This window comes from Mixophyes fleayi, chromosome 11, assembly GCF_038048845.1.
Source record: "Mixophyes fleayi isolate aMixFle1 chromosome 11, aMixFle1.hap1, whole genome shotgun sequence".
NCBI classification, from domain to species: domain Eukaryota; kingdom Metazoa; phylum Chordata; class Amphibia; order Anura; family Limnodynastidae; genus Mixophyes; species Mixophyes fleayi.
Genome location: NC_134412.1, coordinates 78,307,816 through 78,333,753, shown reverse-complemented (window position 1 = coordinate 78,333,753; position 25,938 = coordinate 78,307,816). Strand labels below are relative to the sequence as shown.

At 40.0% G+C, this 25,938-nt stretch overlaps 1 protein-coding gene across 4 annotated transcripts in view; it reads right to left on the bottom strand.

The window, feature by feature from the left end:
• The window catches only part of MIB2 (MIB E3 ubiquitin protein ligase 2), a 76,334-nt gene extending 50,396 nt beyond the window's left edge, over positions 1-25,938 (bottom strand). Inside the window, exons 1-2 of one of the 4 annotated variants that reach the window (XM_075189824.1) lie at positions 25,769-25,938; positions 5,546-5,652 (exon numbers count right to left, since the gene is read on the bottom strand). The gene's annotated coding sequence lies outside the window, so the exon portion shown is untranslated. Of the gene's footprint in view, positions 1-1,056; positions 1,263-5,545; positions 5,653-25,768 lie in introns of all 4 variants that reach the window. The other 3 variants (XM_075189823.1, XM_075189822.1, XM_075189825.1) reach the window with 3 other exon arrangements.

Here is a 25,938-nt window from a genome sequence, read left to right as displayed (position 1 = left end):
AATCTCGTCTCAATCTCATCTCAACATCTCTTATTTGTAAGACGCCACAAATTGTACAGCGCCAGCCAATATAAAAATCACCCGGATGCGAACAAATTGGCTAAATAAACACAAAGCATGAGAGTGAAAATATAAACACAAAAGTAAAAATAAACATGTGAAAGTTAAACAGAGAAGCATAACAGTCACACAAATAGAAAATAAACAAAGACATAGAAGGTACATTCAAAGTAGACAAAGGAGGTATGATATGGGGCAGGGTAGAGGGCCCTGCTGGGGAGAACATGCAAGTTTCAATGAGACTGCAGCTCTGAAACAGAACTATATAAAAAAAACTAAAAAAAAAATGATATACATAAATTATTGTACAATAAATAAGGTGTATGATTGTAAGTTCTGGTGAGCAGGGCCCTCTAATTTTCTTTTTCGGTGCATGCTCCTGTATTGATATCATGGTATGTTTCAGTTTCTCTTCCTTCTTGTTCATTGCTGTGAAATATGTTAGTTACTGATAAGATAATTATAAGCCTGTCATTTTTCAGTCTGCTTTTTCAAGTCACGAGGCTTTGTATTCACATTGCAAATAGCCAATAGACAAGACCCTAGGCAAAGTTGTCAGGCTGAAGATCCTAGAAGATCTACGTAACTCAGGAACAGCTGCTGGTCAAGCCCTGTAACGTTATAGCATATAATGCAACTCACAAAATGCATTATTAAAACATTCTCCACTCTGCTTTCAATGAAGTTCCACAACAGCTAAACAATCAAATATCCCCAGACATATAATTATAGCACTTTCACAAACATAATATAACACAATAACAATAAATATATATATATTTTTAAAAAAATGATAGCATAATTTGAATTAAATGTATTGTCTGCTCTCCATCTAATCACATAACTCCAGGAGAAAGCCCTATGCTATATATATACAGAAAAAGCAAAGGACAGCTACATACAGATCTATCCTTGTTTTTGCTGACAGCTGCAACAGTGACGTCTGTCAAACCACAGCTCGGCGGAAGCTTCTGTGATTCCTTAATGCTTTCTTACCGTTTAGCAAGCGAAGCCCTTTCAGTTTTGATTGGTGGAGAGCAAAGTAGCGAGCAGATATTAATATGCTGTTGTCAGGTTTCCCCACATAGGATGGTAGACAGACCAGGTTATGCTTCGTGTTGTCATTGGACTTTCTAGAGATCAGATCACCGGAGAGAGCTCTGTCGCTCATGTGGAAATGATTCCCTCGGCCAGATTAGGTCCTATAAATCCACCATGACAAGCATTAGGTGATTATGGATGGGGGACACACGAAAGACTCTCCCTCGTAACAGTCAAACAAATAAAAACAAAAAAAAAGACTTGCTTGAAGAGCACTATCACAAAGCACAGCTTACTACAGCATAAAAACCTTGAATGTGCCTCTAAACCCAGTCTGACACATGCCAAATACTATGGATAGGAGAGAATTAACCTCAGGCTATTTCATTCTTTTGTCCTGTAGCTGAAAAAATAAAGGAGGCGCAGTTTAAATAGGCACCAGACTGATGTACTTGGCTACCCCTGGTGAAAGCCATAAATTATGTCTGATACACAGATGTCATAGAAAGGAGCCTCTAAGACAAGTCAGATGGGCTTTAAAAGGGACGTTCATCTAAAACACATCTACGCCTCCTCATTGTAAATGCAAATGTTCAACATAATAGGCATGGAACAGACGGATGCACCAAGTCCCAGTATACAGAGTGCGGTGTCACATTAGCTGTGGTGACAGCTTCCAAAGTTTGCATGGGGCTGCAAATGTGTTTTATCATCTTCTATTGATAAGTTTGCACTGAAAGAGTTGAACACCTTTTTGGAAGCTAGTTTGCGCAGGTTAAGTTGATCACTAATCTGGAGACAAAGACATGCACCAGAATTTGGTACTGTTAATCACAAGAATCAACAAGCCAGAGCTGACAGTATAGCCCCAAAGTTTCAAAGGACGAAAGCGGAACACTGACGATTATTGTATATATTATTACATATGTTCTCGTACATTTGCAGCATAATTCTGGATGTAAATGATCATAAAATAAAGCCTACTATACATAAACATAAAACATTACAGCCAATTAAGAAATGACTGGTTTATACTTCAGACCAATAACAGGGTCGATTGGGAAGCATAGGGAACTTGGAGGTGGAGCAGAAGAGGATGATGAGGGGACTTGGGTGCCACTGAAAACATCCTCAAAAGCCACCGAGGGTTGCCAACACCTGGTATAATGCAACGCCAGGTTTAAGAATCACCTTTTTTTTAATCCTGAAATACATAAATGTCACATTTTGCCAGTGGAATGGTCAGTAGTACTCTAAGGTAATTATGTCATAAATTCATTATTCTCTATCAAATACCTAGTAAGTCAGCACTGTACTGTCATCAGTTAGATCGCTGGCAGATAGCCCCCAGTATCTGTTGAAACACATAAGTCCCAGGCGTGCATGGTACTTTTTCAGTTGAGTAACCTGTCTAAGTTGTGCAGAGGAAGTCACATGATGCAGAGGAAGTCACATGATGCAGAGGAAGTCACATGATGCAGAGGAAGTCACATGATGCAGAAATCAGCTGCGCGTATAGAGAAATATGTTCATACTTCTCTCTGGTTTATGACCTGCCAGGCTTCATCTGTGGAGCCAACTCGTTTATTTATAAGGCGCCACGGATTCCGCAGCACCGCACAGCAGGGACACAATAAACAAAACAAATACATACGGTAATAATACATATGTACAATACAGCAATACACATAGTTAACATAGTAGAGAGCACAGTACAGAATACTGTATACAGGGTACAATGTAAACAGGGACAGACTGACAGGAGGCACTGGGTAGAGAGGACCCTGCCTACGAGAGCTTACATTCTAGAAGGAGGGGGAGACAGAAAGAGTAAAGGATGGACTGTGAGTGAAGCTCTGTGGGGCATAAAATAAAAAATTAAAGATGGGGCCAATGGGAGAAACGCAAGAAGGATCTGAGGGCCACAGGTGAAATATTGACGGGCCGCAAGTACATTAGAGGTTGTTGGAACATCTTGTGACATAGTCCGTCTCTAGTCTGTTCCTAGTTCTTTAGTGACCTGTGCTCTTGTCTCTGTGCCTGTCCTTATCTGTGGTCTTGTCTAAAGCTAGGTACATACTACAGAATTTTCCACCAACATTTTATGCCGATCGATTTTACATGCGATCGATGTTCCGATCGCTCGTTCCATGGACTACATACACACTAGCCTTGTTTAGGAAAATAAATGGAAGAGCGGACGTCCCTTTAGCGACTTTTTACAGCCATGTTGTCGTGAGCAATGACTAATTTCGTACTCACTGTTGTGGATCGGTCGGAAGTTTATATACACTGCACAGCGGAAACGAGATTGGAACGAAAATATTAAACGGTACGACCAACCAAATGAGGCGACAATCATCCATTTGAGCAGACTTTCGACCATCATGTCACTGCACACACTGATCCGACTTTTGAACGAGTGGTCGTATGTCGGCTGATTTAGCCGATTATTTGTACGAAAACCGTGTAAGTGTTTCTTGACCCTAATCCGTCTGACTACCCCCTCTTGATTCTTGACCCTAATTTGTCTGACTACCCACTCTGGATTCTTGACCCTAATTTGTCTGACTACCCACTCTGGATTCTTGACCCTAATCTGTCTGAGTACCCACTCTGGATTCTTGACCCTAATCCGTCTGACTACCCACTCTGGATTCCTAACCTTAGCCTTTCCACTGACTTTCTATTTATTTACTCCTCAGAACTCAGTTCTCTACGGTTACTCTGCCTGTTTGCACTATGAGCATAAGGTTCCTGTATATCCGCTCTGTCCATTTGAGCTCCTTCCCATTGATACTTCTCTTGGATTCCTTAACCCTCTGCTATTGACAAGTAGTTCCCTGCTGAATAGTTAGAAAGAAGGCAACATACGTGTATGCGCAAAAAGTCATCTGTGTCTACAAGCAAAAAAAGACTCACTCTCCCTTCCTCACAAATGTGAAAAAATAATTAGAATGTCCTCATGCCTGGGGCGCCTAATTAATATTTATGTGTTCTGCATCTCATGGCAGGGAAGTGAAAATGGGTGAAAATAAGTCTTCATAAAACAGAGCCTGTAATGAAAGTTATTTGTTTCTTACTGTGTTCATTTTCATTCGAGCCTGATGCAGGTTTTTTCCCCTTTGTTCGGGATTAATGTAAGAATCTGCAATGTCAGTGCTGGAGAGCATATGATCCAAAGCACTGTTCTCATTAATCTGCAGACACACAGAAACTCCCCTGGGTTTGGGCCAGTAACCTTGTATTGTCACCCAACCACTCTGTCACAATGAATGTTAATACACGACCTCCTGATCTTCAGTTTTTACCCTCGCCCCCTCTTTTCCCCACTTAAAATTAACATTTGAAAAGAACAAGCCTCCTAGTTCTTTAAGTCCCTTTATTCGATAACATTTGGCAAAACATAAATACCATAGAATACAAGCAGGCAGAGCACTGTGCCCATACCAGCTCAGAGGGCCTCGCCAGGATGCCACTTCCACCTACAGGATTCCCGCAGCATAATGGCGACACACAATCAAACCGGGGAGTTCGCCGCTCCAGATGGCGACAGTCGGGGACATGAGGGCCTTTCCTAACCCAGCAGTACTTCCAAACCTCCTCAGCCTGGCTAATCGCTATGGCCGGGGCATTATAACTCTTTAATTGCCTTGGTTTCCTCAAGAAACTATAGGACCCTTTCCGGAGCCCCTTGAAGGGAAATATTGAACAGGTCCAATCTTATTGCGGCCATATGCACACCCTCATCCCTGTTTGGGCCAGATACATCTTATTCAAAATCTATATAGATTACTCAAATCATCATCGACATTTATTTATATAGCGCCACTGATTCCGCAGCGCTGTACAGAGAACTCTCTCACATCAGTCCCTGCCCCACTGGAGCTTACAGTCTAAATTCCCTAACATACACACAGACTAGGGTCAGTTTTGATAGCAGCCAATTAACCTACCAGTATGTTTTTGGAGTGTGGGAGGAAACCGGAGCACCTGGAGGAAACCCACGCAAATATGGGGAGAACATACAAACTCCTCACAGATAAGGCCATGGTCGGGAATTGAATGCATGACCCCAGTGCTGTGAGGCAGGAGTGCTAACCACTAAGCCACCGTGCTGCCCATATACAAACACACCAACCAATTCCAAAACCAATTTGGACATCTTTCCAGCTATTCCCTTGCTTACAGTATGCACCTTATGATACACAGTCCAAAAGGGCTACCTCCAACTAGATCATACGTTTCCTACCCAGCAAACATAAGCACTGCAACACATGACCACTGCACCAATCTCATTGCATGTCCTGCAACAGACCAACCAAATGAGCTGTAGTCAATTCATTACCATCTGCGCAAATCACAAGGATAGAGGGGACTCCCCAAACCCATTGCTTCATCAGACACTCATCCCTCAGTTAGAACAAGTGAAGGCCTCTCCTACCATTCCGCATACAAGTCTCCGAATCTAACCCCGATTACCCGTATGGTCTGACATGCGCTCTCCTCTCAGCCCAGTGCACATAGGAATCTCCTACAATCCCAATAGCACTAAAATAAAAAAATAAAAACAGCTTGGGTAGGGAATGGATATCTTGCAGGTAACTAAAACTTTTACTAAGAACATTAAAGGTTATACAGCTTATATCAGGAAAAGGACCATCTCCCAATGTCTTTAATCACCTCTTCACTCAAACCCAACCTTACAGCCATGGACATTGCCCCGATCCATAAAGAATGAGTACAAAACGTAGGGTTCCATAAAGAATTGCAACACACGTTTATGCAAAGCCTTACAAAACTGTACTCTAGGCCAGTGGTTTCCAAACTGTGCGCCTAGGCTTCCTGGGGTGCCTCAGCGATCTCACAGGGGTGCCTCGGCCAGGGCCAGTGGTAAGCAAGGCTGGGGACTACTTGGTAATTATTTTGGCCTAGGGGTGCCTTAAAAACATTATGGAGACCCTAAGGGTGCCTTGAACTGAAAAAGGTTGGGATCCACTGCCCTAGACAATGGACGCTCATCCCTACATCAGATCTCTCCACACTGAGGCAAACTCCTGACACAATACAAGCAGACATATACTATCCCTTGGTAGGCGATGAAGGGAAAGGGGATATCATCATTATACATTCAGTAGCCATACAATAGGAGTAGGAAACTGTGGCCATCTGGCTGTTGAGGTTAACAGGTCGCCTGCTCTTCCAGTGCAGTAACGTATTGTCAAATATTGTTCTGTTATTTGACTGTGCAGCTCCCTAACGTATTTCATGTTACACTGTGGGTGAAAAAAGACATTTCCAGGTCTAATTTCAGATCATGATGTGGGCGTTCTGTACTCATGTATATATACCTCCATATGTCAATGCAAATGCTCCTTGTGCACTCTTACTTGGCATACCCACACACACTAATAAATAGCAGGGTTTATGCAGCAATATGGAAGGATATTAGTGAACCTTCCTGAAAGTTGTGTTACTTGTAATTAGTGTGTTGATATTTTGGTTGGAAAATCAGTAGCTGCCAAGTGCTATTTTAAAGAATAATCCTTTAGTATACAATTATACAATAATTATTTAATATACAACAAAATATCATTTTTTTAAAATAATTAAATGTCTACCTAATTCAGTTTATGGTACCTAAATCTGCTAAAAAAGAACCTTTTATATTCTGCTATAGAGTGTTTTTAACCGACAGTCCATTCTGAGTCAATTACAGTCAAAACTAAGTTCATGGTCCATCACCATTTATTTATATAGCGCCACTAATTCCGCAGCGCTGTACAGAGAGCTCACTCACATCAGTCCCTGCCCCATTGGGGATTACAGTCTAAATTCCCTAACACACACACACACACACACACACACACTAGGGTCAATTTTGTTTAGCGGCCAATTAACCTATCAGTATGGGGTTTTTTTGGAGTGTGGGAGGAAACCAGAGCACCCGGAGGAAACCCACGCAAACACGGGGAGAACACACAAGAGAATGATGATCATTTACTGTGCTGTAGAATGTGGGTCATTTATTTGGGAGTTCAAAATCGCTTCTGGATTCTGACAAAGACATTTATGAGGATTCAGCTGAAACCTGACATAGTGGATTTGGTTCATGACTAAATATAGATTTATATATCACTGCTCATATCAACATAATATTAAAGCAAAAGTGCTTTAATATTAAATACAGAATGAAAAATCCCATTGGGAAAAACCTTCCCAAACTTGTTATTAGGCATAACCTGCCAAATGTATATCTGGTTAACAAACCAATATATACACAAAGAACTGCTGGTTACTTATAAACCTTAAAATCAGTCACATAAGAAACATCTCCAAATAACCTCCTTTCTACTTTACAGGATAAAAATATATTTAGATAAAACATTTATATTTTGGATATAGTCAGACACAACAGATGTGTGTATGAGTCAACTACAAGATAACAGATACTTATAAAACTAGGGAGTAAATTTATCAAGCTGTGGGTTTGAAAAGTGGAGCTGTTGCCTATAGCAACCAATCAGCTTCTATCTGTCATTTTGTAGAATGTACTAAATAAATGATAACTAGAATCTGATTGGTTGCTATAGGCAACATCTCCACTTTTTCAAACCTGCAGCTTGATAAATTTACCCCTAGGAGCTTTCTAATTGCACCTATAACATAACATCATCAACTGTACCAGGAAAACAAAATATGGATAATTGAATATTATTACAAATTAAAACATACGAACTCTTCTTACCAGTTAATGTTAATTGCCTTTTCATTAACAATATTCAGCATAGCAAAAACTATTTGGTTTTCTGCCAACTAGCCCCCCATACCAGGACCAGTTACCAGTCAGTAGTCCGAGGTGGACTAAGATGAGAAAGGAGAACATCTCCACTGGTGCAGAAGGGGTTAACAAGTGCTGGGTTGTCTCTGTTCCACTTCAATGCTCTGATTTCATACAGGTTCTCTATGAGCAATGTGATCTGACCTATTAATTATGTTTCTGTCTAATTAATTGCTATATTTCACATGCTCCTTTTTTCATTCAATATTTCCCTAGCACGGATTGCTTAGTAGGTTAAGGTGAATACACACAGGCATCTAGTCCCTCTAGTCAACTAGCGAAATGCATTTTACACAGGGCTTTAAAAATGGACCATTAACCTCTATGACGACTGCAAGGGCCATTCACATGACCATTGGGCACAACGCTGGGAGAATGCCCAGCCAGAAAATAAATATAGGTAGAAAACAATAATATAGGATTAGTCTATAGTCCATTGTGCATTTCATGCACATTGCTCCGAATGACCAAATGTTTGTGATCTTTATAAGAATCAATAATGCCGTTTTAAAAAGTACTTGTCACCTGCATATATCAACACAATAAACACCAAAACAAAAAAGCATATAACGAACCATGATACATTTACTGTGTGGTGCACAGGTCTAGTTTCTTCTATATCCACACTTTTATATGTGTGCATGAAGTTAGCCATCCCATGTTATGGCAGGAGCATGCTCATTGAGCTTATGAGAAACGTTGTGACATCATGAACCTGCCAGCTTTCTTTGCATTGGCTCTGAATGATCACATGAGAGATTACTGCCAGGAGACTTCTGCCCACACCGACAGCTAATTTAACAAGAAAAAGCCCTTTGACGTTTATGATACAGAGAGGAAGGGATACAGATTTATAGGAAAGATTCATGGAAAGAACCTTAAAGGGTGCCAATCTAGACTTTTCTTTATTTTAGAAGAGCCACCCTTTCCTAATATCTATTGTTGTAAGAAACAGACTCAGCTCCAATAAAATAAGTTATCCCTCCTGCGGTCCATCCCTGTCTCTCAGCGCCATACGGGCTATGTGACCACATCCTGCATTTTGATTGGTGGACAGTTCCAGCCATCCACCAATCAAAGTTTAGAGACCTCCCACTCCTCTGACTGGTGAATTGCCAGCACCATCCACCAATCAGTGTGTGGTACTGGGTTTGACACTGTCATACACATTAACTTAGAAGCTGGTAACCGGTTGCTCCAACACTACACAATCAGAGCAGAAGGACAAGATCTATCTGCCTCTCTGTCACCAGACATATCTATGTAGTGTGCAACCGCCGGCAGATGGCCAGAGACCATTAACGTTTAACAGCCACGGAGGGCAGATTCTACTCTGCCAGTGACCCAGCCCTCTGGGGTCCTAGGGTCTTAAGCTGGGTACACACTACAGGCTTTTTGTCCAATAATTGGCTCAACCAGCCGACATACGACCGCTCATTCGAAAGTCGGGTCAGTGTGTGTAGTGGCACGATGGTCGAAAGTCTGCCCAAATGGACGATTGTCGCCTCATTTGGTTGGTCGTACCGTTCAATATTTTCGTTCCAATCTCCTTTCCGTTGTGTAGTGTGTATAAACCTCCCACCGATCTACAACAGTGAGTACGAAATTACAGTCATTGCTCACGACAACATGGCTGTAAAAACTCGCTAACGGGACGTCTGCTCTTCCCTTTATCGGGCCCCTTTAATATTTTATTTACCAAATTGGTTGAATACTACACCGTGTGTGGATCAAAATTCCATGTAGTCAGATGGGAATTGATGCGTCGGGGCTATAAGTTGGTTGGGTCGGTATCAGTAGATGGGAGTGTGGAGCAGTGATGAGGGTCCTCGCTGATGTGCGCTACTATAAAAAAGTCTTCAACAGCTCTGGAACATGTGAGAAGCTCACATGCTGCCGTCACTGATGTGAGTGAGTTCTCTGTACAGCTGCGGAATCAGTGGCGCTATATAAATAATTGGTGATGATGATGATGATGCTGTCGTGATCAGTGAGGACCTCACAGTAAATGGTAAAGCTTCGCTGAACGAGGAGAGACTATGTGATAGCAAAGGCAACATGTGAGTAGATTTATTGTGGTGTGGGTGTAAATGTTTGTGTTAGTACACTGCGTATATAGTCATAGGCACCTAGACTTTGCACCCACAATTATAAAACATAACTGATAACCATCTCTCTCCTTCCACAGTAATCTCTGTGTATACACTTACAAGAGACCTGTTATTGTGCTGTTTAGTTGTGGACTGAATTATACCCCCCTTTGTTTATAGGATGACAAGGGAACTGTTTATATGTTTACATCTTTATCTCTAAGTAAAGACTCAACAATAGATTGGCAAATAGAAACCATAAAATATCTGGGCAGATAGTAGACCTGAAACATAGTCACGTCTACAATCACCCTCTCAGATCTCTTCTACTCTAGATGTAATTATAGAGAACCAGATCGGTCCTGCATCTGTTGGTATATGGTAGTAACAAACTGTATGAGACTAGGGGCTAGATTCACTAAGCTGCGGGTTTGAATAAGTGGAGATGTTGCCTATAGCGACCAATCAGATTCTAGCTTTCATTTATTCAGTACTCTCTACAAAATGACAGCTAGAATCTGATTGGTTGCTATAGGCAACATCCCCACTTTTACAAACCTGCAGCTTAGTAAATCTAGCCCTAGATGTTTGCCATGGTGAAAGTTGTGTAACCGAATACTGCTTGAGTAACCCATACGGTGTGTGATTTGGTTGGTCAGTTTGGCACTATTCTGTGCTTCTGCAATATTTCTATGCCTATTAATTTGGGCATCTAGGAAAACCTAGTTTAACAATGGTTCCATCACCTATCTTGAGGGACACTTTTCAATCCTGAATTGCAATCTGGTTATTCAAACACAATTACAACACAAACAAATGTCAATTTGACAAATGACTGTGTGTTGATACCTTTAGACCTGAGGAAAAGAAAGGGTGTGTGTACAGGTCTGTGCAACAAATCCCGCTTTGTAAAATATGCAAAGAAAACAAGTGAATAATGTTTAATTCATCTTGTGATGAAAAGCATGTGTGTGAAAATGATAGAAATAAAGAAACATGGTGACACTGCTAAGGGGAAAAGCTGCCCTTAATGGACAGCCTGGCATAATGTGTCATGTGACTGTGGAGGGAATTAGAGAGACACCCATCAGGAAAGCAGTGAGACGCTGTGCTAAGTGGAACAGAGATCCACCAGAGAACTCACCAGGAAAAGAGTGTGAACCTGTCTAATGCTGAGGGAATAGAGGACTTACCATGGAAAAAGTGTGAACCTGTCTAATGCTGAGGAAAAAGAGAACTTAGCAGAAAAAAAGTGTGAACCTGTCTAATGCTGAGAGAATAGAGAACTTACCAGAGAAAAAGTGTGAACCTGTCTAATGCTGAGGGAATAGAGAACTTACCAGGGAAAAAGTATGAACTTATCTAATGCTGAGGAAAAAGAGAACTTACCAGAGAAAAAGTATGAACTTATCTAATGCTGAGGAAAAAGAGAACTTACCAGGGAAAAAGTATGAACTTATCTAATGCTGAGGAAAAAGAGAACTTAGCAGAGAAAAAGTGTGAACCTGTCTAATGCTGAGGGAATAGAGAACTTACCAGAGAAAAAGTGTGAACCTGTTTGATGCTGAGGAAAAAGAGAACTTACCAGGGAAAAAGTATGAACTTATCTAATGCTGAGGAAAAAGAGAACTTACCAGAGAAAAAGTGTGAACCTGTCTAATGCTGAGGAAAAAGAGAACTTACCAGAGAAAAAGTGTGAACATGTCTAATGCTGAGGAAAAAGAGAACTTACCAAAGAAAAAGTGTGAACATGTCTAATGCTGAGGAAAAAGAGAACTTACCAGGGAAATAATAGAGACTCTATGGAGAATTTACGTGGTGTATAGCATAGATATGCCTAGTGCTGAGGGGAATAGAGAACTGAAAGAAGTAATAGACCAGCTGCTCTAATAGATTTATGTTCAGGTGCTCCTAGGTGTGGGGCAAATCACTGCACAATAAACAAGAAGAAAATCCCCCATTGGTAAAATGCTAAAAAAAGTGCATCTCCCTAATATAAATATGAACAGCCGAGAACTCACAAAAAAGCTGCACAAGTCCAAGCAGCTCTAATCCACTTATAGCCACGCTACCATGAGGGAGGGACAAATGTTTTCAATTAATTCTCCGCTTTTAATATTAAAAGTCTTTTTAACAGAATTTGTCCAATGAGTGTCTGTATAATACAGAACCACCATGAAAATAATACAGATCTGACTAATGCTGAGGGAAACAGGGCGACACTAGAGAACTCAACAGGAAAATAACATGAACCTATTTAACGCTGAGGGGGAATAGAGAGTCCGCAGGGACAATGCTAGGAAAATAATGTCATTATGTTTAAAGCTGAGGGGAATAGAGTCTCCATAGACATCACCAGGTAAATAGTGTGAACGTTATGTAATGCAGAGAGGCCCTTTCAATGCATTAAAAAAATATATTTTTTCCTTTTAGAATTTTTCAGGCCCAATCTGTTATCTTGGTTTAGCCCACTTTAGTTTATGCCTACCCCCCCCCCCCCCCATCCACTGTGGTATAGTCCAGCAAAGTAGTTGCATTATGATTACATAATACCTATTTACTCAAGGAAACTCCACACACACTTTTAGTAAGATTGACAAGTGTCCTGATTTCCCTCACTCAGCAGCCCAGCCATAAATAAGCAGCTTTGTACTTTTTTTTTTACCACAGACAGAAAATGGCCTGGCCAGGTATGCTGAGGTGGATTTTCTCTAGACAGAGGATAGCCACAATCCTTTTTCAGAGATTAATAAATCCCTCTATAGGATTTGGCAGGATTGAAAAATCTTCTGCCTCGCTATTGGCTAAATCAGGTTTCAAGTCTTCAACGCAGCATTAGAATGACTGCACGCAAATGTCTTGGTGGAATGATTAACGGAGTACCCTGTCTATAAATAGCCCAAGACAATAAGCCTTGCTAAGTATATTATCTTAGCCTATGTGTATGGGGAAGCGCTTTAATAAACATATGTGACACTAAGGGAGGGAAAAAAAATACATATAAAAGCAAGCAAATAACAACAAAAAAAGAGGTGAAAGACACAAAACTGACTCTGCTTCAACGGATACGATTCCAGTTGAGGAAAGAGCCAGAATAAATAAATATAATATATATATATATATATATATATATATATATATATATATATATATATATATATATATATAATAATATATAATAAACAGCATTCAAAAAGTACTAATACAAGAACATGGTTCACAAGTCCCAAATGTAGGGAAACACAAATTACACAGCGACCAATCATGATCCATTGTCAAGTGCTGGTTACATTAATGAAAGCAGTCGTCTGATTGGTGGGTGTGGGTTACGGAACATCTATGCTGGAATATTGGGGATATGTTATTAAACGCCCTGAGGGAGATTTCAGCTTATACGGCAGCATCCAATGAGTACTGTGGCGAATGACTTGATGAAACTACATGAAATACAAGTCACAAAACCCATACACTTGCTGCCAACTCGCGTAACAATATCTTCATCAGTCTTTATTGTTTTCCCCATCAATGCCAGGATGTCCTGTGACCCGCTTTAACTTACATTTTATTTTCACATGGTGATTCTTTTAAACAAACGTAGGGCTCTATGGCACCCCCCTGCCCTTTCCCCCTTTGAACTTCAAGCTCATCTGTTAAAGGAAAAAAAAATAAAAAATAAAAATCTTTATATATATCTCAAGGCAGATATAATATCATCATCATCAACATTTATATAGTGCCAGCAAATTCCGTAGCGCTGTACAATTGGTAACATAAAATATATATTCTAATATACCTACCCCCCCTACAGGAAATAAATGTTTATTTTCTGGGGCCAGGGCAATATCCACATTTATTTTAAAATCTCACAGACTGAACAAACTAATTTATTGCAGTAATATAATATTTAATTCCGCCTCTCTGTCTGTTAATGCCATCCGCAGATGACGTCAATTGAACGGGTATAGTGGCGCTAGAGTAAAAAGTCATTATTTAGCATTCTCAGCATATCAAATAGTAAATACTGTGTATATCAGGCACAACTGTCCCCTTGTTACATAATTTTACCATATGTTTACTTTGTTATGCCTGGCAGCGTGAAAATAATGCTAATTATATATTACTGGGGCAGCACGGTGGCTCAGTGGTTAGCACTTCTGCCTTACAGCACTGGGGTCATGAGTTCAATTCCCAACCATGGCCTTATACGTGAGAAGTTTGTATGTTCTCCCCGTGTTTGCGTGGGTTTCCTCCATGTGCTCCGGTTTCCACCCACACTCCAAAAACATACTAGTAGGTTAATTGGCTGCTAACAAATTGACCCTAGTCTCTGTGTGTGTGTGTGTGTGTGTGTGTGTATGTTAGGGGATTTAGACTGTAAACCCCAATGGGGCAGGGACTGATGTGAGTGAGTTCTCTGTACAGCGCTGCGGAATTAGTGGCGCTATATAAATAAATGGTAATAATAATAATAATATTACTGGTTATTTTTTTTATATACATAAGAAAGAAAGTGGCCTAAGCAGCAAAAATGGTAGACGTTAATATACTCAAATCAATTACCATATAGCCCATTCGTGCCATCGTGCCCAGGCAAATATAATCTATGGCATGCTGAATCCAGATGACATATGTTTGTAGGGTGGCATTATCCTTTAAATGTGATTGTTACATCTTGGTTCTCAGGTATATTTACATTTTTTGCTAGGTATTCCTTACACGCTATTTATCATTCATGAGCCACATGCCTGTCAGCCCGTTCCCTAATAACCACCACAGTGTCCTATTTTCCCGGCAAATAACAGATGCAGATTTCGAGTTCACGGTCTGATGTTCCGTTTCAAATCTCCCTTCATGTTTTTGCCTTATTACCATAATATGTTTTAATCACACCCAGTGCTGCAAAGCACTACAAAAGCTGCTTCTTTTGATCTAGTTTGTACCCTTGAGCTTCAACAAGCTAAAACAATGATTTTTTTTTAAATTAATTCAAATAAAGCTGACATACATCTCGGGCTATCAAAGCTTTCAATATGAATAAGACTGCTTGATTTTCTTCATCTGAAGTCCAATATCCATAAAGTCATGGGTCACAAAACATGAAGGCAGCCATCTTGTGAGCGGAACTGGTGCAGCCTAGGGAACAGTGACATTTCTGAGGTAATTTGCAATGTTTTACTGCTCTAATATTCAACGGAGCCTCATCACGCTAGGTTCAGACCTGACATCGTTAGTAATTAAATTCCTTCCATAAGCTCCAGTCTAAGCTTGCTCTTAAATCACCCATTAAAAAGTATTCCACTCAAAATGTGAAAATGTAGATATGACAAAATACAGTTATACTTCAGTGCAAAGTAACATTGACCCCCAAAGGGTTCTCTCTCTCTCCTACTATTGCTTGCATGACTCAATGGGGCCGATTCAATTCGGCCACGTTAGTGTAGGAATAACGCAGCGCTAATTGTATTACCGTTAATACAGTAATTTTAACTGGATTTTTGCTTGCAGAAAAATCAGTGTTAAAATTAGCGTACTAACAGTAATAATGCGCACTATTACCGTATTAACAATAATAGTGTGTAGGCCACATTACTTTCGGCAGTAACGCGGCCAATTGAATTCCCCCCAATGAGTCAGCGGTGTTGTCGAAGCCCCTCCCCAAAGATCTTCCCGCTCAGTCCATGGGGGAGAGGTATTGACATCTGCTCAGTCTATCTGAATCAGGGACGCATTAGTAAGAAAAAGGAACGCAGCATTGGCCCGCTATATTTGGTCACAACAGGATAACTTCATATGGAAGGAAAGTATAACTTTTTAGATTATCTTGAACTCAACGCAAATCTACTTTTCTTATTTTGGGTGGAGTTACTCTTTAAAATATTTTTCCGCATAGTTTTCCTTTAAACGTTTTTACACACATCAAAATACACTATACATCCTCCGGATATGTTATGAAATGAGTGCTATAAATAGATTATTAGATGGTTAGTTTATGAATGAGCACTTTGGCTCTAAGCATAGGAAATTCATTCATGAAAATAATCTTTCTGTGCCATTCCAATCAGGTACTGAGCATTATTAGTAAATGACTAAGTGATTCCTGCTTCCACCTCATATCTTTATTTTCTCATTATTGTTGAGTTTTAACACAATTTGACAGCGGTAATGAAACACAGACATAAGACAAAAGCGCAATTACTGGTCAGAGAAAGACGCGTTCCTAAAAGCTAATTGTTAACGATCAATGACTTTACCCTGCTCTGCTATTCTGATATATTGTAATGTAGCTTCCTGGAAACATGGGAGATGCGCTAGAATTATGGAGCGGCCTCTGCATATGCACAGTCAAGTGAAAGAGATATCTGGGAGTGTGGATAGCAGAAGGCAGGAGCAGAAAAGGCTTATTCTAGTACACTATAGTACAGTGTTGGCTAACCTGTGACACTCCAGGTGTTGTGAAACTACAAGTCCCAGCATACCCTTCCAGCAATAAGCTGCTATATATTGGCAAAGCATGCTGGGACTTGTAGTTTCACAACACCTGGAGAGTCACAGGTTAGCCAACACTGCTGTAGTACCTGGAAATCACGGATGTCGCATTAACGAAACCTAACTCCAAAAATCAATCAAGCTAATTGATAAGTGACACGTTCATATCTGCTCCGAGCGCCTAGTACAATTCAGCAACAACAGGTTTAGAAGCTATATAACTCTCCTAAATAGACTCAGAACTCCTGTTTGCAAATAACACCTACTTGAAGTTAGCGTGTTGAATTGACTTTTGGGGGTGTTCACGGTGGTATGTCATACCGCCACTTCTCCTACTGCTTTAAATGGAAAACTATCAAATTCCATTCCCTTACATTCCTAATAGATTTTCCATACGGCCGCTTCTAAATGTCTTTAGTTTCCATTTGTTTGTGGCGTAAATAAACAAATTTCCAGACTGTAAATGGACATCAAAACCATTCGTATTTAGAACTGAGAAGAGGTTGGATATTTCAGCAAAATAACTTTTTTAAAAAAACACCTGAAAATCCAGCGAGAAGTATAAACACAAAGAGAAATGTAGGATTTAGAACAACCTTCACCGTCCTCAGAATAGGGAATGTGCAGTGTGGTGTCAAATATGCAGACAAGGGATCCTTAGAATGTTTCTCAAACAGATCTGGAAGGAAGTGTGGGAAAATAAAAACAGCAGGATAGAAAGACTCAGGGGTAAATTTATCAAGCTGCGGGTTTGGATAAGTGGAGATGTTGCCTATAGCAACCAATCAGATTCTAGCTGTCATTTTGTAGAATGTACTAAATAAATGATAGCTAGAATCTGATTGGTTGCTATAGGCAACATCTCCACTCTTTCAAACCCACAGCTTGATAAATTTACCCCTTCGGCTTAGTACACACTACAGAAAATGTCTCCCGATGCAATATCTTTAATGATTTTACCAACAATTAACATAAAATAAAATAAAAGTCCCGATCAGCAATGCCAATTCCTGTGTACACACTATACACATTTTACATGATTTACCTTCAGATCTGTGCTCTTCATCTGTCAAAACCATTGTCTGAAAAAATCCTGACTCTGCAGACTCCATAGAGATCTATGGACACTGCCGGTACTGAGTGCTTACACACTGCAGGATTGGAACGACATCGTTCCATCGTTGACCGAGATTTTTAGCCCGGTTTAAACTTCAAATGAAACTATACGATGGGCTTTGAAAGGATAATCGCTCATCGTTGGCGCATACACGCTAATGCGATACCGGACCTAACGGTTGTTTATCATGTGATTGGCCCGATAATCATCTGAAAACCCTGAAGTGTGTACCCAGACCTAGCTGGCTGCCAAACACATCTAGAAGCTGCTATTTCTGCTAAAGTGCTGATTGAAAGGCTGCACAAACGTTTCTATGTTCCATATTGACTTTTTTTGTTTTCTTATTTTGAATTGATTAGAAATGCAAATAAATAGTAATTCTGCATTAACATTTGCAGGACAATGCCTAGGGTTATTTACTAAAACAACTCTAAGGTGGAATATAGCCAACAAATACAGACTATGGGTTAGATTTACTAAACTGCGGGTTTGAAAAAGTGGGGATGTTGCCTATAGCAACCAATCAGATTCTAGCTGTCATTTTGTAGAAGGTACTAAATAAATGGAAGCTAGAATCTGATTGGTTGCTATAGGCAACATCCCCACTTTTTCAAACCCGCAGCTTACTAAATCTAGCCCTATATCTTACCAATAACAAACAATGAGCAATTAGATTTTGTCTAGTGCAAGTAGCGATTGTCATACATGGGCCAAATATTTAATGAGATCCAGGACTCAGGCACCAGATAAGTAATAGAAAAGAGCAATAGTGGATTTGTTTTAAATGCCCTGATAGAAGTGCTGACTTACATAAAAATATCCTACCTTGCAGATGAGGCCGTTTTAAACATAACAGAAGCAAAATACTTCAAATTCATAGAATTATTCATCGTATAACTAATGTGTGGGCCTCATAGTTATTAATAAGCCTAGTTCTGTCCTTGGCACGAGTTTTGTAACTAGCAAGCAAGGTCTCCTGGGTGCTGACCTGATAACTGGTATTCACGTCCCGCTGCAACAGACAAAGAATGTATTTTTAAACGGCACCAGCCGCCTATCTGGTGAAAGCACCTTTCCTAAATAAGGCAACTGGGTGGCAATCTGTAGCTCTAGGCTTCCGTCAATTCTGCAATGAACATTCTTTTAAAAAAAAAAATCCCTTCCAGTTTATTTAATATTTTGTCTACAGACTTGAGGTAAGGTTTGCAAACACACTTGTGATACAGCTGCATTGTTACTGAAAAAAGTCAATCAAGTTCAACTAAATGTGAAAAAAAAAAACGACCTCCAAGAGCCTCATTAAATAATACGCAATGGAAGAGGCCACATACGCTATAGCAGTGATGGCTAACCTGTGACACTCCAGGTGTTTGTGAAACTACAAGTCCCAGCATGCTCTGCCAGCTATCAGCTAGTTATCTACTGGCAAAGCATGCTGGGGCTTGTAGTTTCACAACACCTGGAGTGTCACAGGTTAGCCATCACTGCGCTAAAGTGAAGCTCATTCACCCTGATTGGCTGCCAGGATGACCTAAATGACAGCAGCTGGGTCTCACTGCAGATACAGGGGGACCCGCAACAGGAATGCTACAGTATTTTCTATGCTGTGTGTTCTTGTATCTGGTCTGCTTCCCACTGACACCCAAAAAAATATGGCTGACTGTTGTGCACCATTCTATGACAAGCTGTGGCGATCCTGAAAGTGCAAAGCCTTTCATGTATCTATCTGCAATGCAAAAAAAAGTTCCAACCTCTCACCTACGCTTAATGGAGGCAGCCATCTTGTGTGATAAACCATATTTCATCAGAATGCAGTCTTTCAACTCACTATGAACTAGTGTGACATCACTAAGACTCTTTGTGGCTGCCTACGCTGTTTCTCAATCCTCAGCCATGTCACAGGTTCCTACTGCACTGATTAGGTGGCATTATTGTTTAGCCCCCAACAAAATGGCTGCCTCCACTGTGTGCATGAGACAGGAACAATCTCAGATGAAAGTCTTTCAGAGAGCTGCTGAATCTTTGTAAGATGGCAAAGTGTTGCTCTTATAAGATGAACCTTCAGTTTCTATTATTGGCTTGTGCTGACAGCAAGATACCGTTGCTGTTACATTTTTAACATTTTTGTTTCTTCTTTGCCTTTTGGCATCTAATCTCTCAACTTATCTTTCATCTATTTTTAATGTCCCTTCTTTTGACATTTGTTGATAACAGTTCAGACACTTGTGATTTTCTTTTTTAAAATAAAAAATAAAATAACTTATAGAAATACAACAGACAAACTTAATGTGCGCCCTAAAGCAGTGTTTCCCTCAAGGACTGCTAACAGTGCATGTTTTCCGTAACTCCTAGCAGGGGCAGAGGCCTATTAATGACTGGCATATTGTAATTATTTCATTTGTGATTCTGCAAGAAGACTTGAAAAACATGCCCTGTGGACTGAATTTGAGAAACGCTGCCCTACATTAAAATGAAAAAAAAAAAATTCTTATTTTTTACCTCACATAAATATGCAATTCTGGGTATCATGGGAGATGTAGTTCAGCTGAAGAGATAGGAAGTGTTTAACTTCTGATGTAGCTGGTGCATACAACTAGGATGTATGAATATTGTTTCATAAAGAACCGTTTTTGACACCACAATCTTTGTGCATTAGATTGGCAGGAGCCTTACTCTGCACTATTGAGGAACCTGCTCCTTCCTCTATATAACTCTCAGTCTGTGGTTTCCTACTTGTCTCCATTCCCTTCCTCACATCATGACACTGTCGGTGTCATATATATAACTCTGTTTTTCACTTAAGAGTGGACAGGTCATTGCTTCATTTCCATGGATTTTCTTTGATGATAAGAGCACTACGAAGGTCTTATTGGCTATATATTGTTCTATAAATCCACTTCAAAATTGATGGCACATGGACAAATAGGATGAAATGCCCCCCCCAAAAGACTTTTCAGCACCTTTAGAATAGATAGTGGTGATGTTATAAATCCTTCTCAAACTGTCTCTTTCACCTTTTTATCCCCATCTGTAAACCAAGGTTTTATTGACACAAAACATTAGAATGAAAATAGCATACACACCTTTGCAAAACATGTTTATATTCTACTTACTTGTATAGATTTAAACGTGGTCAATAATAGCTAGATTTAAAATCTATGCACCCAAACACCTGCTTCAGACATTACACATTCCCTGACTGCCAGTCATTCTCCAAAACACTGACAAAAATAAAGGACCACTAAACGTAAAATAACAATTGCTTTATATAAAAGACCATCTAGTAACATTCACAATTATATAAGTAAAGGTTTTAATACCATGACAGAGCACGAGATGTCTTATTCACATTTTAGTTGCACAGTGAAGCTGCCATATTAGTGTGCAATCCTGTACCTCATCCCATGCCATTTTGTGAGTGGTTCAATCTTTAAAGTCTTTTAATAATTAGTTAATTCAACAATGAACTATGAATTGTATTTTGCATTTACACAGTAAAAAAATGGTATTATTGTAACAAAGATCTTGGGGTAGATTTATAAAACCTTCTAAAACGGAAAAGTGGAGATGTTGCCCATAGCAACCAATCAGATTCTAGCTGTCATTTATGTAGTACATTCTTGAAAATGATAGCTAGAATCTGATTGGTTACCATGGGCAACATCTCCACTTTTCATTTTTAGAACTTTTCACTACAGATACAGGGAGAAAATAGTTATTAACGTATCCTGTCTGACAAACTGGGTCAGTGTTCATGGAGAAACAACTGTAAAACAAATACCGATTAAAAGTCACTTTCAATGTGACTTTTAGCAAATAAATCTGCTTCCTTTTTAAATCAACAAATGTATCATATCTACAGTTTAAGAAGGTTGTATAAGGAAGAATGTAGTCTCCATGGCTATTTTTACTCCAATAAGCACACATATTGTACTTATCAACCAACATTACCGCTCAGTCTGCAGACAATACATTTCCAGACAACCAAGGAAATATGGATTAACTTTGAAAGAACCAGTGTCATAAATTGCGATGCTAATTTCCTCGCTTTCGAAAGAGCTGAAGTGTCTCCCTCAACTGGAGTCTGCAGGATGTTTTCTAGCTGTCCTTCCACAGTATGTTCGGTTTGAGCTGTGGTCGCGTTCGCTCGAACGCCATCACGATCATTAATCTCCACAGTGAAGACGTTGTCAGTGCATACTGACACTTTTCCCCGAATGCTTTATAGATCACGAACGCAACGAGCAGCGTTCATGGTCAATCAAATTTTCTGGAAATAACCAGTGTGAACCTTACATTCCCTTTTGAATATTCAGTATACATCCAATGTTGTGATAAAATGGGGGCATATTAAACAGTGAGCACTGTGCATTTTTTTAAAAAACTATGGGCCTGATTCATTAAGGATCTTAACTTGAGAAACTTCTTATTTCAGTCTCCTGGACAAAACCATGTTACAATGCAAGGGGTGCAAATTCGATTTCTGTTTTGCACATAAGTTAAATACTGACTGTTTTTTCATGTAGCACACAAATATCAACTTTAAATTTCAGTGTACAAATAAGCTATCAAGTATTTGTGTGCTACATGAAAAAACAGTCTGTATTTAACTTATGTGCAAAACAGAAAACTAATTTGCACCCCCTGCATTGTAACATGGTTTTGTCCAGGAGACTGAAACAAGAAGTTTCTCAAGTTAAGATCCTTCATGAATCAGTCCCTATATCCTCATTTACACACCCTATGGCACGGCAAATTAGGGGAATATTGTATAAATGTACAAGAAAATAACAAAAAAAAACCAAAGTGCTGTTTACTATCACTTTCAGATCACACCCTTCATTCATTTCAACTTTTTTTCTTTCCTCCTACAACATTTCTCGGTTGTGCCTTATGTATGCCTTAAAGCTACGCTACCACCTACATAAAGGATTTTACCAACATGCCCCTCCCCCTAGCCGGAACCCCAGCGCAGTCCGGTTCAATATTACGAAACCGGCATATTAAGTCAATTCGCCAACCTTAAAAGGCAGCAGAGGGGGGTGCCCAACTCCCCTTATCAAAAGAAGCAAAATTGACATCCCTGTGGGCACAGACATCTATACACCTTAATCTATGTGCTTCCCATATAAACAAGTTCATTTGCATGGCGGGACAAAATGTAATTTATGCTCCGAGCCCCCAATATGGTACTTTTGTAAAAGACCTTGGTTGTAAAGATTATTGCCCATCTGCTGGTAAATAACCTTCTATGTGCGGCACACAAAATATAGGACAGTAGATTTATGAAAGCAAAAAATACAGTTGTACAGTATAAAGTATGAGCGAAAACCCGATTTAAATCATCACATTATCTGGGCCCTGTAGAACAGATGGGGCGCACAGCAGTTCTATACACACCTATAGCTGCCACATGTTTGGCCCTAAAAAATCCCTAAATACCTTATTATCTACTCTGAAGCTGTCAATATTCAGTTGCAAACCTGTCGTCTGCATAAACTGATTTATTCCAAAGCTCAGTTTTTTGGCTATTCTGCCTTCCTTTATAACAATATGCTACAAAGCCAAAGATTCACAAGCTTGCTGGAGAAGTCGCTGATCTAGGAGTAAAATACAAACTGCTTTCATTTCTAAAGAAATGCATCTAGGTCTCTCACCATGTCACATTTAGTTAACAAAACAAAAGATTAATCAGATATATGTTCAATAATTTCATGCAAACTATGGACACCGACTTTTCCGTGTGAATTTTAGTGGCGATGATATTTTTTCTCAAGGTTGACATAGGACAGTGCTTTTCAACCTTGGCTTTTCATGTCAATGTTATCAAAGAAACCCTACGAGGCACGCTCGTGACCTGGGTATGGAAGTTGAGAAATACCTCCACTGGGCAATTTCCATAAAGATGGCCACGGTCAATTCTGGTTCATGTGTCGCTTGGTAGCGGCGGAAAAATTAGCGAGGAAACTTCTGCCTTACAGCACTGGGGTCATGAGTTCAAATCCTGACCATGGCCTTATCTGTGTGGAGTTTGTATGTTCTCCCCATGTTTGCGTGGGTTTCCTCCGGGTGCTCCGGTTTCCTCCCACATTCCAAAAAACATATTGGTAGGTTCATTGGCTGCTATCAAATTGACCCTAGTCTGTGTGTGGGTGTGTGTTAGGGAATTTAGACTGTAAGCTCCAATGGGGCAGGGACTGATGTGAGTGAGTTCTCTGTACAGCGCTGCGGAATTAGTGGCGCTATATAAATAAATGGTGATGATGATGTCCATCCTCAAATATTTGCTTATTTATGCTCGCATTTCATATAGGTGCTAACAAAAATAAGCAAACATTTTGGTACCGTATTAACTGGAAGTGCAACAATGTGGTCATGTTTGGCGGCACATGGCACAGAATTCAATCTGCCTCTTAGGTAGGTTCAATTAACCATAAAGTGCCATGGGAGCCTAATGCGATGTGTTACTGAGGGCACCTCCAGTTAATACGGTACTGAAATCTTCTCTTGTTTTATGAGATGCGAGCAAAAATAAGCAAAAATTTCAGGCCAGACATCACCGCTGGGCCTCATCCTGGAAGGCTCCTGCGGCACTTTGCATAGAGTTAAATCTGTCCATCAGAGCTCACTCTTCCCTAGGCATTGTTTCACCAATCTGCTGTCATTGCCTAATATTTTCTCATGTGGCAATTGCTGTCCTGATCATAAATATTTAAAGTACTTATTTATATAAATATTATATATATATATATATTATATATAAACGTTTATTATAAACGTGTGTATGTGTGTATATATATACACACACATACACACGTTTATCTAAGCCTAGCAGACATGAAGCAATCACTTGCTATCACTTGCTATTGACAAGGATGGCTGTATCATATATCACTTGTGCATTATTATCGAGCAGTTATCAAATCAGGTCATTCAAAATGAACAATACAATTGTGTCAATGCTTTTACAATCCCCATTAATTTCCCCAGGTTAATGCAAACAGAAGTGACTTTCTCCCTGATTTTTAGCCAACCCATGGAACCAGATATTTTTGTCCATAGGGTTTCCTCTTTCCTGAAAAAAATTTGCTGATTACATATCAATATTATAAACCATACTTTCAGCAGTGATGGCACTAGGCACTCCACCTCCTCTTTCCCACTCATCTACAATAAATGCAATAATAATAATATAATGTGCCAATGTAATTACCTATAATGTCAAAGAGGACGGCTGATTTACCTCTACCATTATAATCACAACCTCAGCACCACGCTGGCATCAAAGTATCTAGATATATCGGTGACCCCCAATATTAACAGGACATCTTTAAGGATAAAAAAAAAAGTAGGGGCAAAATATATACAAGTATATTCTAGATATTAACCGTAAACAGCTATACATGGTAATATATTCTAACACTGACATGGCTTCAACATATGTAGAATTTCAACTACCCAATAAAGTATTGCTGATATTTGGGGGGTGAGGGGTGTTAAGATTTCTGTAGGGATGGGGGGGGGGGGGGGGGTCTTGCACTGGTGGTGGCCAGCACTGTCCCTCAATGGAGTTGCATGACAAGAGAACAGTGTAGAAAAAGTGTCCTTGTCACCTGAAAGTACCCAGCCCAGCTCCAGAGATGATTTTACGAGCCACCCTCTACCATTATATTCACAACCTCAGCACCACGCTGGCGTCAAAGTATCTAGATAATTATATCGGTGACCCCCAATATTTCCAGGACATCTTTAAAAAAAAAAAGCAGGGGCACAATATATACAAGTATATTCTAGGTATTAACCGTAAACAGCTATACATGGTAATATATTCTAACACTGACATGGCTGCAACATATGTAGAATTTCAACTACCCAATAAAGTATTGCTGATATTTGGGGGGTAGAGGGTGTTAAGATTTCTGTAGGGTGGGGGGTGTTAAGATTTCTGTAGGGGGGTCCTGCAATGATGGTGGTCAGCACTGTCCCTCAATGGAGTTACATGACAAGAGAACAGTGTAGAAAAAGTGTCCTTGTCACCTGAAAGTACCCAGCCCAGCTCCAGAGATGTCATCCTCTGCTCACAAGCTACAAGGGGGGGTGCCATATACAGGGCAGATGGCATTAGGTACTCACCACGTGTGTCTGGGAGGTCAGGCCAGAGATATCCCCCGTTCCCCGGTGTGCATCCCCCTGTGCGTGTATTCTGCTCACAGCCGCATTTCCCTTTCCACTTTCATCGTTCTCTCTCTCTGACAGTAGCGACAGCTAAATCCTGGCCGCGCGGGGGCCGACGGGAGTTGTAG